General features: G+C 37.7%; 1 protein-coding gene across 1 annotated transcript in view; it reads right to left on the bottom strand.

Annotated features, from left to right (window-relative positions):
* Positions 1-8,329: 8,329 nt before the first annotated feature.
* The window catches only part of LOC121739379 (mitochondrial cardiolipin hydrolase-like), a 167,211-nt gene continuing 154,358 nt past the window's right edge, over positions 8,330-21,182 (bottom strand). The window contains exons 7-8 of the mRNA XM_042131817.1: positions 14,380-14,416; positions 8,330-9,128 (exon numbers count right to left, since the gene is read on the bottom strand). The gene's annotated coding sequence lies outside the window, so the exon portion shown is untranslated. The remainder of the gene's footprint in view (positions 9,129-14,379; positions 14,417-21,182) is intronic.

Genomic DNA, 21,182 nt, shown 5'->3' with positions numbered 1-21,182 from the left:
TTCTATAGGAGCCGAGCTCCATATGAACCCAAAGTGGAGGTTTCATGTTTGGACTCATATTGACGGCTTCATCCAAAAGGACATTCCTAGATGGTATTCATTGGGATATAATATGATCCTGTTGATAAGAATTATTCTGCACTATAAGTTATAACCAACACAAATTTAAAAAGCATGAAATAAAATTAAATTTAGAAATTAAAATTAAAAAACCCCCGCCAAACAACTTTAAAAAGTAATGAAATAATAATATATTTTACTGACTTTAAGTTTAAATAATTCCTAAGTGTAAAGTGATATTTTGGTCATAATAATTGTTGTCAAGGTGTGTCGGGGGACCGCTAATGTAGATGTTTGATTTCACATAACATTATAGTTAGTATAGGGTCAGTTTTCAGCGAACCAAATCGAGACAATCAGTGACATGGCGATACAAAATGCAAAAGACACTGTTGGCGGTCCCCCGACACACTGTGACAACAATTATGGACTAAAATATCACTTTACACTTAGGAATTATTTGAACTTAAAGTCAGATAAATATATTATTATTTCATTACGTTTTAAAGTTCTTTGGCGGGTTTTTTTTTTAATTTCTAAATTTAATTTTATACATAATAGTTGTTACATTACATTTCATTCTTTACACAATATTATCTATTTGTATAAGAAATGTTTAAGTATAGCAGGATGCAAAAAAGAGCTCACAGATCGCCTGATGGAGAAACGCAACATATGAGTCGCAAAGTCAAAAGCGTTGTCGATTTTCAAAGAGCAGTAAATTCTTGAAAGTCTCGTGTTGCTTATACAAGGTGTAACAAAACTAAGTGATAATACTAATTCAGGGTGTGTATGTGTTCCTAGTCTTTCAGCGCTGCTATATTTCACAGAGAACTTTTTACAAGGAACACGTACACACCCTGAAGTATTATCGCTTAGTTTTGTACAGCCTGTATATCTTTCTCCGTAGTCAATTAAGCAAACTTTGTCTAATCTACATCAAAATCTGATTAGTCCTTTCAAAAGTTAATTTAATCCAGAGATTGAAGCAAATATTTTCATTTTGTGTTATTTAGGTGGATTAAAATATAATCGAAAAGACCACCAACTTCTTAATATTTTATATCGACCATTAAATAAAATAATGTTAATTCCATTATCTTTATATGATAAATATATAATAAGGTGGTTTATAATGGTTTATAATTAAAGTTGTCCACCAGAGCGAATCAAAAGTAATTTATATTAAACCCTTTTAATCTTAAAATTATACACATTATACAAATCAAATTGAACCAAAACCATAATTTACACTTTAAATAAACAGACAAAAAATACAGGTTATAATACACAACATAATAAACTTTGTGGCTAAAATTGTGCGGTAACCGTACATTTTCCGGGATGAAAACTATACTTTCCTGGTGTTCAAAGTATCTTCAAAGTAAAAAGAGCCAACAGACGCACATCGCAATTTTAATAGTACGGATTTTTATGACTATTGTAAAAATCATAGTAAATTTGTAACCATATTATTTTAACTATTGACTAGACATTCTAAAAAGAAGTTTATAGCTATGTGATATGCAGCCCTTTGTCTGCCATCAGATAATAAAGTTATATTATGATCTGTACCAAATTACATTAAAATCGGTCCAATAGTTCATGAGATTAGGCATTAGGGCGTTCAAGCAAACAAACTGTACACTGTACAAATGTACAACTTTATATCTATAATATTAGTATAGATTATTACAGACAAACAATATCAGTGTCCACTTTCCCTTGTACAATATTATACGTAATTTGATACCAGCTAGACGGCAAATTGTGTATCAGTTTAGATAGTAGAAGGACCACTCCATACAAATTATTCAATGCACCGTATATTACCTACCTACTATTCCGTATATTTTCTACAGTTGAACACACATTATACATATCCCACACTTTTTACCTTGAGGCCAAAAAGTATTTTTTTTTCAGTAACATTAATTTATCCATTACAAGAAAATTTTTGCGGAGAGCTTGCGTTTACCATCATAAAGATAGCTTCAAAATTCCTTACCAGTTTCGGGGTTTTGACCCCTAAAATTTTGGGATTCTGGGGTAGACCGTAGATAATCATGCTAGGTCTTACCATAGAAACAACAAGCAAATAGCACAAAAACTCGTGATCTCAAGTTTTTTATGAATGCACAGATTTTATGTTTGAAGTATCGTTTCTGTTAGCTATCAACTAATCTATGTCCATTTAGTGCTTTGTTAGGCACTAACTAGTAATTACTTGATACATTAGGTTGTTATATGAAATAGTTTTGACAGTTCTTAGATTTGTAACCTAGCATTGCGTGCTTAAGTCTAGATCAGGGTTTCTCAAAGTGAAAAAGAACCCCTAGAGGTTCGCCATTTGGGGTTCGCGACAAAATTTACGTAATGGTGGCAACAGGGGTCATTATTAGAAATGTCCGTAGATGAAACTCTTCAATCTGATTTCAAAAGGATGTCTTTGATAGATTTTTGGGCAGTTAGACAGGCAGAGTATTTCGAACTGTCACGCAAAGCGGTGAATTACCTTTTACCTTTGCTACAACATACTTATATGAGAGTGGGTTTTCAAAGCTAATCATGATAAAAACTAATTATACAGAAATCGACTTTATACCGAGTCAGTATTAAGGTTGAAATTGACCAAAATACTCTTAAACTTGAATGCATTTTCGACAAGATATTTCTTGTCGCAAATGAATATGATCGGTGTGCTTATTAGCACACCAATCATATTCATGAAAGACATTTCTTTTGCCACTTTATGTGTTATCATTTATTCAAATAAAAACCTTATTTTCTTCAACAGTCTATTTTATGGGAGGATTTCATTACTTAGTAAGGGGTTCGTTGTCACCTGGAAATTTTAACAGAGGTTCGTGGAGCCGAAAGTTTGAGAAACCCTGGTCTAGATAATCTATTGCATTACTATTGTCTATAATAAGTACTTAAACCGGTATAAAAGACATGAGAAAGTTTGGCTAGACATTTGTTACTCAACTACAGCATAGCAATAACTTGTGCTAGCTGATGCCCGCAACTCCGTTGCGCCAAAATTCGTTTAACGCGCGGGAACCGTGCACTTTTACGAGATAAAAAGTATCCTATGTCCTTTGCCGAGACTCAAAGTATCTCCATACCAAATTTCAGCAAAATCGGTCCAGCGGTTTGGGTTTGAAGGTAACAGGTAGGCAGACACACTTTTTAATATTTATATGGATGGAAGAACGTACATGATTATTTATTTCTAGACAGCTTAATTTAAATCGCTACTGTTCACGCTTAAACTGCTGACCTGAGCTGAAATTCGTTATATAATGGGCGTATTTATAATACTTATAGCAAAATGTACGTTGCGATTCCCACGGGATAGATGAACCTCTACACAAATCAAGTTGCATGCAATATCTTGTTGCCTGATACAAAATACCACTTTACATAATGCTAGTATTATGTAGTTGGATGACGTAGAACAAAGTACGACCTTTCGTTTATGGCAATACTTCTTTTTCCCTAAAGGTCCTTCCAATAAGCCGATACTTGTTAAAGTCAATAATTTGGAGTCCAAAAGGAGAGGGAAGGTGCGCCGGCGCATAAAGCGGGTGATCGACCTACGAGCAAAATACGTCTGTAAGTAGTACATCATTGCAATACCATGAGTTATAATATGTCGTGAAAACAGAATTGGGGGTTCTCTATCTTCATTCAAACCCTCAATTAAGTAGAACTTACACACTTTTCGACAAGTCCAAAGCATTTTAGTGAGCAATTTGACGGTTTTATGGATGGACGTCATTGGGTGTTTTGAAACGCGCGTTAGGCGCGCGCTTTGCTTCAATAGAATCCGGGGTTCTCAAAACGTGCGATAGGAAAGCACGCGCCTAACGCGCGCTTGAAAACGCCCAATTTGTACCGGACTTAGGCTTTCAACATTTACACCAGTCGCCACAGTCCACGCATGCGAACTGTTTAAAGCTTATTATAAGTAGCCTTATAATGTTATTAAGATATAACTTCTATGCATCCTCATTCTTACCACGTCGTACTACACGCAGCGAACGTACATAAAGCCTGCAGCATCTCCGGAATATGAGATGCGAACATAAAGTTAATATACCTAGCGGAATAGAGCAACAATCTCGAACTGTCAAACGAAACCGTAATTAGTTTCATCTGTGTGTAAAAATATGTGTACGTATCAGCGTTGCCAGATTTTTTTTGTGCCAAGTCGGGACTTTGGAACTTTCTGAGTGAAAAAGCGGGATTCTTCAGTAAAAAGCGGGACAAAAAGTAATAAAAGGATAAGATCAAGAGTTTTTTGAATTTTTTATCTTTTTATTTGCGTTAAAATAACGTTTACGTGACAATAGCTAATGTAGCCAAAGAAAATCCACCCCTCTACCTCCCACACTCTTATCTTCGTACGTTCGGGCTTTCCCAGAAAAGCGGGACTGAGCCTGTCCCGCGCGGGACATTTAATTTTGATAAAAAAATGGGGATGTCCCGCCAAAATCGGGACGTGTGGCAACGCTGGTACGTATACACTTACACAAGCATGATTGAGCATGATTTCTATGAGATTAAATTGTCAACGTGCGGCACGTGCCGACTGAACGTCAAAAAAAAGAGTGCCGCTGCCATGTATCACACGTCTCTTTTTACCACACAGTGTTACTGATAGTGACATCTCTTTTGCTCAGGCCTTTGTTTCTCTATTCCGCTAGGTAACTTTATGGGTGCGAACCACACTGAACACTCACTAAACGACGACTGCGGCGCCGACAACAAAATGTATGAAATATCAGCGCAGACCGCAGCTCGCGTTGTTTATACATCTGGGTTTATCAGCGCTACACCGCACGCCGCCGACTGTGCGCGTACGGTCAGTGTAACACTGTGCTTATTCGCCAGTAGATCACCGTCTTTAGTCCCTCATCACAGTGTTCGCTAATTTCGCAACCGGCGGCGCAACTTTTATTTTACTTTCGCTTACGTGATAAATGATAATTTATTGGTTCATTTGACATTCCTATTTATACCCAAAATTAAACTAGGCGACGGAATATTTTGGGACATAGATTTGAGTCGTTAGATAAGCCTCGTTGAATGTTTGTTGATATGGGCGAAAATCTAAATACTTTATACGGCAAAACAACGTTTGCCGGGACAGCTAGTCTAATATATAAAATTCTCGTGTGTGTACCTATCTGTGCGCGAACTCCTCCAAAACGGCTCAACCGATTTTAATGAAACTATGTACATCGTTAGCCCTGAGAATAGGTTTTTATCTCTAGAAATAATTTATATGGCAAAACAACGTTTGGTTTGCAAGAGCGTTATGTCATTTTTTAAATCTACATTAAATCTTTACTCGCGTATTTTATATAAGCTACGTATTTATAATTATAATAATAATTAATAATGTAGGTATTGGGTAAGATAAGATTCTTTGCCATATCTAATTATTCAAATGGTAATTGCAAGTAGTAATACATTTCCTTCGCGAATAAATCACTTGTATAATTTGAGGTCACTATTGAGACTTTATCTTAACATGAATTAATATGTGTCGAGAGCGGTTACAAAATCAATCAAGTTGTTTGTGTGATGAAATTCTCTTAATAAGAACTTTCTGAAAGTTTTTAGGGTTCCGTACCCAAAGGGTAAAAACGGGACCCTATTACTAAGACTTTGTTGTCTGGCCGTCTGTCTGTCTGTCTGTCTTCAGGCTGTATCTCAAGAACTGCTATAGCTAGACTTCTGAAATTTTCACAGATTGTGTGTGCAAGAGGTAGGCACTTGAATTTTTCACACATTCTTTTGTTATGTTACATTCCTTAGTATTTAATAATAATAAAATAAAAATTTAAGGGGGGCTCCCATGCAAAAAACACCATTTTTTGCTCTGTATCGGTACGGAACCCTATGCGCCCGAGTCCGACTCGCACTTCACCGATTTTTTGTTTCTTTCTTGCGTCGACACAAAAAAGTAAAAAGCAACTGTAGGGACGATGAGAAAACGGGTCACCTGAATCCTGATGAAGAGCAAGTTCTACAGACGCTCATGGATACTCGCAACATCAGTTATAAGTGCGTTGTTGGCTTTTTAAGAGTGAATATTATGCTCTTTCTTGAAGGTTGGCAGAACGTCGTAATGATCCAAAAATACTGCAGGCGGCAGTTGATTCCAGAGTTTTATTGTGGTTAGATTCCTTTAAATCTTTCTGTTTGGCCATGATTACGAAGCTGACAAAAGCATCATATGCACTTTTAGCAGAGTTTTAGGGTCAATTCAGCAACGCGACGCGACGCGTAGATGCATTTCTAAATTTGAATGGATTTGACAGATTTGCAAGACGTCTCACGCAATTGAAATGAATCTGCGGTCTGAGTTCGTAATCGCTTAATATTGTCAGAGTAGACATAATGTTTAATTTTTTTAATTTGACGTATTATAAACGAAAATCGTCGCTAGGGTTGTTAACTTGTTACCTACGAATTTAAAACTATGACATATTCGCTGGACGTGTTCCTCTTTGATCGTATTGTTGTTTGTGTTTTGGAACATTCGATTAAAATTGTCAGAATCCAATTTTGGAATCTTTATTTTATATATTTAAAAATAAATTATATCAGCCAGCGCGAGGCACATTCCGTTCATAATCCTAGTGAAACCCGACGAATTTGACAGATATTGAAACCTGTCCCTTTCTTTGCAGTCGAACTACTGGTAGTTAAGTCTATTGTGATATTGTTTTAATCATGGGGCAAACGTAGAGTCTTAACGGCAGTTTATCATCTGCACTTTTGATTAGATCACGTCAAAACGTTAACCAACCAAAAACGCTATCGAAAAGATAAACTGCTGTCAAACTCTCAGAAAACGTGTTTATAGCAAGCGTTATTAACAGCGTCTTTGATCTAATACGTTTGACATACAATCTCTTGTAATTATATTTCATTACTTGTATATTGCTTAATCTTACCCAAAATAAATGCAACTCATTTCGCAAATCATTCAGATTAAACAGGATGCTGCATCCCCGCAACTTAAAAATCGATAATTGCGCAGGTTACAAACTATTCCATGGCGAGACCCAAAGTGTTTGCGGAGACGTTGTATATGGGTATAGACCCATCCCAATCAGTTTAGCGGTTTGAGCATCAAGAAGTAACAAACAGATTCATCAGGAAGGAATTAAAACATTAGAATTCTAAACAGTAGAACTCCCTCTATTGAACAGTCCCTTTACCTCAGATCTCACGGATATTATCGCCACGTCAGATTCGACAAACCCACGTGAGATTTCCTAAAGTAAATTTTTTAAATCAGAACAAAAATTTTAATTAAATTTAAATCAGTAATTCCAAAAATAGAATTGATGAACTATTGGAATCAGCTGTGTATTGTATTATGGGTTTGGTATTTTTATTGTTTGGCCTTTCAGTATTGTTTTAGTTTCCCTAAATGGATTAAGAAGGTGCATCACAGTCTGCACTCTGCAGTCTCTAGATTTTAGAACTTTTATTCGGATATCAACACGACGAACAAAGTCGATTTAGAGATTGCGTAGAATTCTATTGTTTGTTTTTATTAATTCCTAACACCTAGGCCCATCAACTAGATTCCTAGCAACAGATTATAAAATAATAAATAAAGAAACATTGGGAAACTCGTGATCAACAATGGTCCAACAACAAACACAGCTACGTGTGGCCGACTAGGTACATAAAACTCTATTTACTACCGACATAAACTAAAATCAGCTGCGCTCCACTGACACGACAAACGTGGCCCAATTTTAAAATACGAATAGCAACTGTACAAAGCCTAAGGATCATTCAAGTGTGACGTAAGTTCTAGAGATCTTTAAATAGGTAGATCTAAATCCCCTGTGTTGGTACTACTAATATATATTAGGCCCTGTGTATAAAAAACCGTAACATTTTTCAGTCCTATCTCGTATAAATTTTTTATTGACATTTTGGACCATGTTTGACTTGACTTTACAGTAAGTAAAGTCAATTTTACGTTGCGAAGATAAGGTACTTACCACCTAGTTTGCACCCTCCTTTCTCCAACGCATCGTAAGTTTCTTAAGACTCACGTTACGTAATACTTGAACGCTCCCAAATGTTAAGGATTAATTGGCTAGCAATAAGGAGCAATATGGCGAGGCATCTCAGCCGAACGTCTCGTCCTGGTGACAATGAACCAATTGAAAGATGACATTGGCCGACCTCACCCGCCGTGGGAATTCGGGATAATGAAACCACACTCTCGTAAGATAATATTTATTACGCACCAATCATAATTAAACATTGACAGATTGCATGATCAAATTTTTTACAACAAAAAAACTAGAATGCAATCCCGGGTATTGCCATGCAAAACTAAAACTCGAATTTAAGTGATCCGATTAAACCTAAAATCAAGTTTTATGGAGCAAGGCGCGATGATCTCTGGTACATCGTTGAAGTAAACATGATAATCAGAAATTACACAACAATAGAATCGATAACATACACATGTCAAAACTCGTCTCGCTATCAAACAAAATAAAAATATAGTCATGCACACCCGCGAGTTGATTTGATAAAATTAAATTAGGTCATGCGTTAGAAAATTTAGTAATTGTTAGTCAACATAATTCAAAATAAGTGAATAAATATAATAAAAAAAATTGAAATAGATCGCGTGAACGTATGAGGCCCCCGAAGGGAGGAGGAGCAACGACAAGCGTATTACCAGCGGTCAGAGTAGTTAAAGACTAGAGAAGCGCTCCTCCTCCTCCTTTCAAGACCTTACAAATAGTATAAATCATATATTCTTGAATATACACAAAAATCGCCCTCAATGTTACACAGTCACAGGGAAACTGTGAAATTTTAGCGTAACAACATCGTTGCGAGTAGATGATAAAACAGTATCGGCTTCAACGATAGTGTTGGCCGCAAATTTCACACATCCACTTCAAAAGGGCTAACTAAATCTACATCGTAACATAAAGGCGTGGTGGTAATTCATCAGGTGGATCGGAGACAGCGGGAGAAGCATCAGTAGAGGCTGTTGTTGAAATCTGAAACAAAGAAAACTAAATTACAAAAGTTGCTAGAAACTTTAAAATTACAAACAAAAACGTCGCAAGCTTAAGAAGTCTACCTAGGTAAAATACATTGCTGTACAATAGTTATAAATAAGCCGACAGACAAAAAATAACAATACTTAATGTACGATCATAAAAACGAAAAACTACTTTTGTTAGCCAAAAAAAATGCGAATATAGAGATCACGGCTTCGAGTACATTCAATGAGCAATTAAAAGTAAATGATATTGCAAATTTTGAAAAGCCTTTGTGGGGTCCATAATGGCGACTTGTGTTAGAGGAGATGAATATAGTCCATTCAGAGATATTTCACCTCGAAGTTCGTATGAGAGTGATCGGTATCTCGTCGGCACAAAGGTCCTGGGAGGGGTAATTTATCTCTGAATGGGCTGTAACGCGGCGCATACCGTGTACGGGCTGCGTACCAAATTCTATAATGAAATCAATGAAAGGGGAGTGTTTTATGATAAATGCTTTGACGATGACTCAGCAGAATCAGTTTTTGGGAAACGCGGAGTTGCCACGCGAACTCTTCCACTAATTATAACGTTATGGCAAACATTTCTTTAGCCTGTGGATTTGCCCGCATGAACTCTCTTTGGCGTATAATTTTGAATTATGCCAAATAATGTTAATAATAAGAAATAACCGATGCGAATATTTTAGCTCTAAAGATTTTTCAATCTGTTAATCTAACAATCAGCTTTTTAATATCTAGGGATGAAATAGACATTAAGAAGACACCTTTTTAGGGTTCCGTACCCAAAGGGTAAAAACGGGACCCTATTACTAAGACTTTGATAGACATAAATTCTGTCCGTCTGTCTGTCTCCAGGCTGTATCTCAAGAACGGTGATAGCTAGAGAGTTGAAATTTTCACGGAATATATTGTATTTTTGTTGCCGCTATAACAACAAATACTAAAATTAAAATAAAATAAATATTTAAAGTAAGTAAGTTTTTCCATATAAAAATACATTTTTTGCCTACTTTTGCTCTTAGATGGTACGGAACCCTACGTGCGCGAGTCCAACTTGAACTTAGCCAATTATTTAATATACGCTTGACTGTAGAACTTGAGACTTGCGTAGAAGGCAGTAACCAGCCAGTACCAGGTTGTTATATATTACTTATAAGTGCTTTGATTCACATTCCTTCGCTCATTACACAAAATACATAACGTCATGTAAATAAAGAAAATGAGGACGTGACAAAAATTTAATTGTTGGCACTTTATTTGAAATTATAATTACTAGATGGGGGCGTGGGAGGCGACGCGACGCGGGACGTGCTGTGAATGAGCAACGCACCGTCTCCCTGTGTACAAAATAATCGATTTTAGAACGCTCATCTAAAACGCCTCGGGGAAAGAATTAGGAATTGATTAGAACAGGGACTTGGGGTAAATATAAACCAAAGCCAAGACCACCATAATATTAACTATCCTCTTGAAATGGTACTGCTGAATTTCACATAATTTTGTGCTCAAACTGTAAGAAGGGTAAATAGTATATTATAATATGCAATATTCATGTCGATTCTACAAGCTCTGATGCCTACGCAGGAGGAAATTATTCTAATAAAATACTGTGAAAATGTTGAGACGTTCTATATTTGAAATGATTAAAAAAATTGAGGAGTAGCGACTACTATACAGCATAGATACGTTATCACAACAAATATAGAGTCGGTTATCAATCGACCTCGATTCGGCGGGCTACGATAGCGCAACAATCACTACCTTTTCTTAATCCTAGAGATATGTCGCACGTTTTCCACAAATTACGATAACGACGAACAATTTAAATTTAAAATGTAGGGGAGCTTCACACGGGAGCGGCGTACGACGCGTTTTACATTCCCATCACAAAGAAAAACTGAACATTATAATATGTATATCCAAAGACATGATAATGTAACAAGAAACGATGTTGAATAACTAGCTATGTGCAGTAAAACTTGAAAAAAAATGGTGCTTCAATAACAAGCTTTTAAATGGCAAGATGATTTTTGCTAACGTTACCGTGAAAAATGAACTTTTCCACAAAAGATTCCTTCTAGAATCTAGATAATATCTCCCAGACATTGTTCAGTCTCCAGGCTTACTTTCCAACATTTCTCAGTCAATACTGCCTGCCTGCGGACTATATCAACCGGTACATGCCTACGCGTGCAGTTTCAATGACTCGACTTTTTACTCCATCGCCCACATAATGTGAAAAACTTCTAACAGACAATGGAAGCGTTCTCAAATTGGACTGGATCAAATGCCAGTATGTAAAAACTGAACTCGTTCGACGCGACGAGGCCAAATCGAGAGATAAATTTGAAGGATTGTATTCCAATTACAAACCGTCATTAGATAATACATACAACGTTTAACAAATCCGACATGGTAAATTGATGAAAGAATTTTGTTATGATCTTGTTTGATAAAGATTTACTTGTTTAGTAATTGTAAGACGTGCCAAGAAAGCTCTTACAAATACAAGCTAAAAAAACCCTCTCAAATCGCAAACGCGTTTCGTATGAAACTCCTACTCATACAGCTAAATCCAAACGGAAAATTATGATTTTTTTCGTCAGTTTGTATACGTATATTACAAGTTTGTCCTCAATATCTGTTGATAGGGTTTTGAAACGCCGCGCGCCGCCCGCGCGTCGGAAACTTTAACAATATTCTAAAAACACTTTCAGCTTACCCAAATAGAACGAGAGACCGACTTTCGCAGCATTTTCGTTGTCGCAGAGAAAGAAATTAGTTAATCGCTTTGTAGTTTACAACTTCCAACTATAAGTAGATTGTCACATTTTAGATCACAATATGTGTACATATTAATACCAGATTGTTATTACCTTCATTTTCGTTCAACGAAGGTTACCAAATAATTATTTAGGTAACGTTTGTAAGCTAATCTAGATCAGCCTTACCAGACTATTTAAGACGAATCATTGGGGAACTGTATGACCTGACTTCTGACTCCTGACATGAGATAATAATATGAATTTTCATATATATCATTTATATTTTACAGGACTTAGAAAAGCCATAGACTGACCGTAAGTTGCAGTCGGTACCGACCGCTCAAGAACTGCTCGAGCCGTCCGTGTATTGCGATTTGCGGATAATATGAATTTAGTATGAAAACTGCAGATCGCCGTGAGGCGACCGCATTTTGCGGTCGGTTCCGACTGCAAATGCGGTCCGTCTATGGCTGGCCTTACACAAATCACAATTATTGAAATGTTACAGTCACATCATTCATACAATTAGGTAACTTCCAGTTTTTTTTACCGTGTCATTACCGCTAATAGTATATCGAAGCACCCCGTACTCAGTGGGACACGCTGTGACACAGTTTCTGGTGGCAGTACGGTCACGCGAGCGAACCTCATTATCTAGCCTATGTCAAGGACCCGTACATATTCTCATCATTTATCTGCGTCATCATCATCACTATCAAAGTCATCATGATTATCAAAATGAAAAGTAAAAAAAAATCAAATATAGAATTCTCTTTTAGCAGGTATAGTCTAAACTACCTAACATCATCATTATTATTTAATCATTATTTTGATCATCTTTATCATCATTCATCATCCTCATTATCACAAACAGCAAGGTGCAGAAAGCCTAACTTATTTTATGGAACAAAACTAAAAGGTTTACTCGAGTAAAAAACTCTACATGGACTAAAATCTAACCTAAAATAATTTAAGTTGTATTATCAAAAAGAGCGTTAAAGAAAATAGTATTTCATGAAAAGGCAGGAAAAGGAAATACAAAGCATACCGACTGGCGACTAGTTTTTCCTCCATTCATCAAACGCTTTCCATTTCCCTGGGCGTGTGATAACGGCTATCAGTGCAATAACTTAGAAAGCGTCGCAGACAGTCCGCTATATACTCGCTCTGTATGTACTCTTAGCAGTATTCAATATATTGTGTAATGTGTTCAATATATCCGACTTCCAAGAATGAAGAAGTTCTATATATAATAGTAAATAGACATTTTTTTTATTCGCACCTTTGGAAATACGCTTTTAATATTAATCGTTGTTATCATCCAAACTACAGTTTGACTTCACAATACAATGACGTTAGTCACTATTAAGTATCCTTCCTTCTCTTTCTATCAAAGTAAGAAAAGAAATCATACCTATGATTATTAAAATCATGAGATTAGAAAGTATCATTGCTTTGATTCAGATCTATATAATATTATAAATATAAATAATTTAAAGTTCTGTTAGTCTCGCTAAATCATGAGAACGGCTGAACCGATTTGGATAATTTTAGCCTTGAAATATGCGTGGAAGTCCAGGAAAGGTTTGTATTAGTAGGGAAGCGATACAAACTACATCGGGTCATCTAGTCTATTTTTAAAAAACATTCTAACGTAGAAGCTCTAAGGGCCTATTTCACTACTTCCTGATAAGTGCCGGATAGGCTATCCACAACTAGTGATGAGCAAAATCGGTCTTGCAGCCTTAGTCTTAGCAAAAAAGCAATGCAGAGACCATGACTACCCTAAAACTAATATCCTATATGTCAGATTAGTAGTGGATAGCCAGTAGATAGATAGATAGGTAGCTAGTGGTGAAGCAGGCTCTAAATCTATTAACCATTTTTCTGTTAACGTAACTTATATAAACTGTCACAATCGTTGCACATAGGAAATACGGCGGGGGCGCCAGAATTAATCTCTTATCACCGTTATCACACGCCACGATAAGATTGTCAGTGATTAGGTGAATTACCTACTCACTTTTTTTGGTGTCGTGTGTTCGTTATATTATCACACAATTTATCACTAAATGATAGTGAATCAATCAGAGTTTTTGGAACCTACCAAGAGGTCAAAATTTTAAAATTTAAAATGTAGGTCCTAAATTTTCCAATTCAGTACCTAATATAAAGCTAATATCCTAGTTAGTAGTGTCCTAGACCCTAGTACCTAAAGCCAAATATTTATATCAGCACAGTAGGTACTTTGCTAGTCTGTGACGCTCACATCACACATGGTTTCTTCTTCATTCTGATACCTCAAATCGCGAATAGATATCGTACGCGAGACCACGAGTAAGTTATGATAGCCTGTAAAATTACAATTGAAGGAAGATCGGAGATATGAATTGAACCCCGTGTTCGGAGTTGTTCCAATGACTAGATGCACTTTTTGTCTACAATGTTGATTGCATAATATAAAAATGATAAACTCACCATCATTGCGTGTGATGCCCGCCGATCCGACTCGTACCTGTAAAAATATAAAAAATATATGATCAATAAATAATAAAGATAACATAAAATATTAGGAGCCACTCAATTCTTTAGCGATTTAACGATTACCGCCAAAATATATGGCGCGTAAAATGCGCGGTTTAAAAATATTCCACGCACACACGCGTCCCATTCATTAATATTATGCACGACGCACACGCGCAAAGTGCATAATATACACGATCATTCACGCACACAAGCACACAGTGCATCGACACAGTACGCCCGAGTACTATAAACGGCGCTTCATTTTCCGACCTATATCGAGCTTGAGCGATCTCATAATCAACCGTAACAGCTTCTAATTAGTGATCAATTTCGTTTATTCATCAACTGGGTTATAGTGATAAGCGGCTTTTAATCTTAGTCTATGGTAATACAGTGTAAAATCGCGTGAAGGCGTGTTTTCAGCGCCGGGATAGCGTCCGGTCGCAGGCCGTCTACCGTGTCAGACGCGTCTATTTATAGATCACTATTAACTCGGCATTCCGCGGAGCACGGCAACAACAGACGCCGGCCGTTACTCACGACATTATTCTGTATTGTCACTATGCACATCAGACTTATCATCATCACGTCATGATCGACGTCTTTCGCTATTGAAACATTCTGTGCTATGAGAAGTAAAGTACCATCGAAGAAATTGCTTCCTAGGCAGTAAACGGACCTACGTCATTTGGTCGCCGTATGTCAATTCTGCACGGCAGTCCTGCCTTGCTACATATTATAGTATAGGGCCTTTTAAGCCGTTTTGAAGGAGTTCGCGCACAAACACTTTGACACGAGAATTTCATATGTTAGATTTTAGAAGATCTAGGTGTCCCACATAGGCGTTACGTAACGTGGCGCGAGCAGGCGCCGCGATAGCGCCATCAGCTTAGATCCAACAAGTGGGACAGTTTACATCTTTATCTATAATACCATCGAGTTAAAAACAACCTCGCGCAATACAACGCTCATGGAATAAGGCGCATCTTAAATATGTCGGGGTGTATCTTACATTACTTTATCTACAGCGCGACCGATTTAAATCCACCTCATTTGAATGACGTTTGTACGAAGATAGGCGCATATTAACACGGTCGCGTAGTAGTTACTCAACTGTGAAAACATGCCTCCCCGGCAATTCATCTTCGTTTTGGTGGGATTATGATTACTGTCTATGTAAATGTTGACTTGAGGAATGTAACATTTTGAAGCTGGAGAACATTTAACGTTTCTACTGTTACAGAACCAGGTTTAGTATTTGAACAATGACTCCTACACTAGTTTCGGTGCTCTTCCTTTTACTTACGTGACCTTTTTTACACATGGGGAAATGCTTTGCGCATCCCCGGCGGATCGGGGACATCCCGTAGGTTCTACCCACTAAAACCCCAACCCACCGCAACTACTTACGTAACCTAGTGGAATGGATGGTCGACGCGGCAGGCAAGAGATCAGGCACAGAACTGATTTTTTACATGCTCATCCGACATAATAGAAAAATGACACTTTCAAAGAAGACAAAATTAGCCTGCACTGCCCTAACCAAACTTGGAAAAAACTATTTTCCAACTGGAGAATCGAATCTACAACCACTTAATCAAGAGCCACGCTCGAAACAGTAGACCACAGAGGCATTATGCTTATCTTATATATTTAAACGAGCAATTCTTGTATCATCATCATCATCGGACTCTCGGTATCTCGGTAGGAATCTCGGTATCGGCTCCAACGATTTTCATGAAATTTAGTATATAGGGGGTTTCGGGGGCGATAAATCGATCTAGCTAGGAATCATTTTTAGAAAATGTCATTTTCATCGAATACCGAGCAAAGCTCGGTCAAATAGCTAGTTAAATTTATAGTAAGACTGGTGTATAACCCGCTTATATGCCAGGTGAAACATCACGTAAGTTATTATTAAAAATAAGTATGCAACTAGGTAAAAACAAGCTAGCAAGATCTGCCGAGTGACGATAAAGCAACACCATAACATTTACAAGATAATTATTATACAGTGCGTTTTCATAAAAAATAATTTACTTGAATAAATGACATAATACTTGTATTTCAGGTACCTATATCGTGCAACATATTATCATCGAAATCTTGCGCTAACATTTTGAGCGATGTTAAAAGTGTCTGTCTGTCTGCCGCCGCGGTCTTGAAATGGGCATGATGCTATTGTTTTGTATTATATTGTGCGAGTTTCTTACGCCGGTTCTTCTCGCCGGGTTAGTTCCCGAACCGGTGGTAGGCATCATGTAGGACTTTCTGAAAACATTTATTTTAAATTTATTCAGAAATAAAACAATTTTGATTTTGATTGCTAATTGCTATATTTATAATTGCCAAGTAAATACGACTCGTACTTTCTTTAGCGTGCAACCAAGTTACGGATTGACGACAGCGACCATTTCACAGGACCATCGTTGCGTACGTTCCCTAATGCAGTGTCAGCAGTGGAATCGCTGCCGCGCCTGTCCAAGCCGAATCGCCACAACATTTACACATTCTACAAAAATCGCCTGTGCCGTCCGAGGTCTGCGCTCGCTACAGTGCTGACAAACTATGTGTTCGCAGCTAGCGAGCATTGGCCCTCACGACTTTGAGGCTTGCGGCTTTAGCCGCATGCGGCGTAGTCAAATTGCCATTTAGACGGTCGATTTTCGCCGTGCGGCGTAAATCGTGCGGCTTCAGTAACTCGTGTAAATCCAGCATAAGAGCCAGTCCACCCGGCGCGTTGCGTCAGCGTTGTTTTACATACAACACGTTCATTGCAACAAGTCTTCGCGCAGTTAATTTTTTTTAAAGCCAAGAAGTCTAACTGTATTAATGGAAAAATCTCCATTTTTAGTGGGATTATTGCAATGCAGAGTGCAGAAACAGTTCTCGTCTCGTTAAGCTGTTCAAAAAACAACGCTTACGCTACTCCAAAACAGCATCAAACCAACACAGCCCCGGATTTTACAAAACCAACACCTATTATTTGTGATGCATTTACACCGTACAATAGGAAACAATTTTCCGAACGCCGCTGGAGCTCTCGCGGCATTTCGAACCCTATTCCCCCGTAACAAGGCACACCGGATCTGACGGTAAGTCACGGTGGTAGCCACACTAACTGTGGACATTGTCGGCGGTGGGCTGTTTATGAAATTATCAAATCAGTGTGTCTCTCATTGAGCGCGTACAATGTATTCTAATGCTTTTTATTTAGTAGCGTGTGAACTGTCTATTGAAAATCGGAACCGCAGTGGCTTAGTGGTTAAAACTTTGAGTTCTCAAGTGCAGGTTCGATAATGGATTTTTGCATAAATACTAAATGACAGTATTTTCTACTGATCCTATGCATTCGGATTTGTGAATACGGAAAACGAATTCGGAAATCGTACGCAGAAAACGTGTGTGAAACATTTTCCAAACGGAACGAATTCCGCACGTACGTTTCAAGTGCAGGCCGGCGGGTTCGCACGCGAAAAAATCGGACGATTGCACTAGTCTCACGGAATTTCAAATCCTAATTCCACATTAGGAAAACGTATACGGAAAACGTGTGCGGGCAGCCTAAGTAAATAAAAAGATTTAAAAGTAACTTTTACGTAAGTCTTACTTCCAAAAGTTAGGTCGCGGAGCAACTAGACATTCGTACATTGACCCGCCTCTACTTCCATCTCTACGTCTTGTCTCTTTCACTCGCATAATATATAATAATGCTATCGCATTTATAAATACTTAATTTAATACTGTGTAGTGTGTGTGCCTGCTTAGTGTTACTGTAACTTTTTTAACGCCCGTTTTAATTGTTTTTATATGATAAAACTGTATGGTTTATAAAAATTCCATCGGACATTTCATTGCTCGTTTTACGGTGGCAATAATATTATGTGAAAGTCTCATTTGTGCAAATCACACACACACACACACACACACACACACACACATGTACATGTTAGTAGGGTGTCGGGCAAAGTACTTGAAACGCAAAAGCAAGTAGTACTACATAATATATTATATATGTATAATGTATACATATATGTACATGTTTAGTAGGTATTGTTAAAAAAGCCCATAAACTTTGTTTCTAAACCCTTCACGTTATTGTTTGAAACCCAGAAAAAGTCTTAAGAAGTACAATATTTTGTTACGAAATTTCATCCAAATCGATTAAGCGTGAAGAGGTAAGACGTCTAGCTGACAGATTTACTCTCGAATTTATATCAGTAAGGATTACCGCATACGGCATAAAACCGACTACTTTACTAACTTCCTAGTTAACCTAGACTAGAGTTGGCCGTGCGCCCATTGCGACTTTTTGTAGCGATGCCGTCGCGAATCGCGATACTGTTGTATTTGCATCGATATAGTCGCGATGCAGTCGCTAGCTGCTAACGCGCGTTAGTAACTTATGCAGTCGTGCGCTTCATAGTCGCGCGACTGCATCGCTACTAAAAGTCGCAGTTTGCGAAGGCCCTTAAGGCTGACGTTTCACAAACTCCTAGGCAGAGTAGACAGAATGATATCCTAGGCGACCGCCTTTAGACAGTTTTTTCATCGGAATGTCGAATGTAACCCCGTCCGGTCCCACCGACCCCGCGACACGTATTACGTCAGACAATACACATTTACATAAGGGTCAATATTTTCGAGGCTGGCTGGAATGCGTGCATTCATTTACTTTAAGGTTTTGAGCCTACCCGTGTTTGGGTGTACCGTCAGTTGTTACACACACTAGAAAATACACAATCTGTGAAATTTTCAGAAGTCTAACTGTAGCGGTTCTTGAGATCTTGAGAGTTGAGATCTCGCCGATAAACCTTGGTTTGGCGAGGTTTAAATGTATTCGTTTTTAAGTTCCTTGAAATAAATAAATATAAAAAAAGATAGAGGCTGGAGACAGACAGACAGACAGAGAGATGGACGGACAGACGGGCGGACAAACAACGAAATCTTAGTAATAGGGTCCGGTTTTTACCCTTTGAGTACGGAACCCTAAAATTATACATAGAGAAACAACTATAATATTGTTAATTTGATGCACAGTTATCTTACCGTGTAGCTATTTATTTTTGAAGAGCCACCTCCTAAGTCCTAATTCAGTGATTATCAAAGTGTGCCCCGCGGAGCCCTGGGGCTCGAAAACGCCTTGTACTCCGCGAGCGATACATAAATTATTTCTACAAGTCATCAGAAGCACGAAGACAATTATTCGTTTAAAGGCTTCAATCTTTTTTTGGGATACGTCAAAAATTAACCATGAACCGTGTCCTTATTTCTAATGCTGAACTTATCATTAAGAGCCCTAAGGGCCGGGGCACAACACTGCGTTGCGACGTCGTATCGCAAAAACAACCTTCGAAAAGCAATGTTTTTTTTTTTGCGATGCGATGCCGCAACGCAGTGTTGTGGCCTGGCCCTTACCTATAAATCTTTTTACCTTGTAATACCCTAAACCTATATCTTAAACTGTCTTCTTTTCACAATAAATAGGCTCAGCAAATAATCAAAAACAAATAGAAAACGGTACCAGCTGTAAACACAAAATTAATTCAAGATCTCGTTTCGCGATCCAAAATTGACGTGAAATTGTAAACCTAGAATAATACGATTCTCGGAATAACTGTCATCAATGTACCCGGTAGACAATATAACGGTAGACAACTAGATAACAAGAAAACATCAAAATCGGTTAATTCATAACGACGATCCCTCTATCAACGTCCGTGTCGGCGCGGTGGTCTTAAAAAACGAATAAATCTCTCGATGTATAGAAAAAAACTACTTAACACTCGAGACGTCAAAATATCTCATTTGACTCATTAGAAGAGCGAGATTTACTCCCATCTTAAATACATGACTGGTTACGGACAAACAAGAAGAAAACTCTCCATACAAAACCCGCAATGTATCATCTACTTTTATATCATCAACACGATGATAAACAAAAACAGCATCACGACGCGATAGTTGTACAAAAAGTATTTGAAATCTTTGGAGCTCTTACATGTGAATATGTCAATTTGATTTGGTTACTGAGTGAGTGGTAACAGCTAGCCAATTAGCTAGTAATTGACTACATTAGTCGCTGAAAACTAAGGAAAGTGCTGTAAATGTTGTAAAATAGACTTAAAACCTCATTTAAAAGTTATAGCTCATTACAACTTGTGTAGAGTGGAGACAGACATTTGTTTAGAATTTAAATAAAGAATAAAAAAATTTGTTTAAATGCGAGGTTTTTTTAACTAAATATCTTGTTCGAAGAAACAAGAAAACATCCTACTTACTAGATTTTTTTACAGATTATTATTATTGCAGCCGACAGCCGTTGTCAAGAAACATCATGTAATGGAAGTTATTCCTTTTGTTCAACCAATTTGTTTGTCTGATGTTTTCGGCCATTGCAATTTGTGCTGCCCAGAAAGCTTTCAAGTATCCCTCGGGCACTCGTATCGGATCATTCATTATCAAAGGGTTTTATCGTTGGCAACTTTGGATCCTGGCAAGAGGCAACACAGGCTACATCCTAAGCCCTAACCTAAACCTGGATTAGGTCTTACCTCAAGATACCTTGTGACAGACAATACGGAGATATAAAACAGACCTTCTTCAATAGTTTGCATATTTTTTTTAAACGGGCAAATGGCCCACTACACATTCCCACCACTTCAACATTTGTGTCGCCAGGATCAACAGTGGTAACCAACCACGAAAACCCTTTGATATGATCTCAGGGACGCCCGAGGGACAAGCTAAATCTG

Source organism: Aricia agestis, chromosome Z (genome assembly GCF_905147365.1).
Source record: "Aricia agestis chromosome Z, ilAriAges1.1, whole genome shotgun sequence".
In the NCBI taxonomy this organism is placed as follows: Eukaryota; Metazoa; Arthropoda; class Insecta; order Lepidoptera; family Lycaenidae; genus Aricia; species Aricia agestis.
This window is presented reverse-complemented; position numbering and strand designations above follow the sequence as displayed.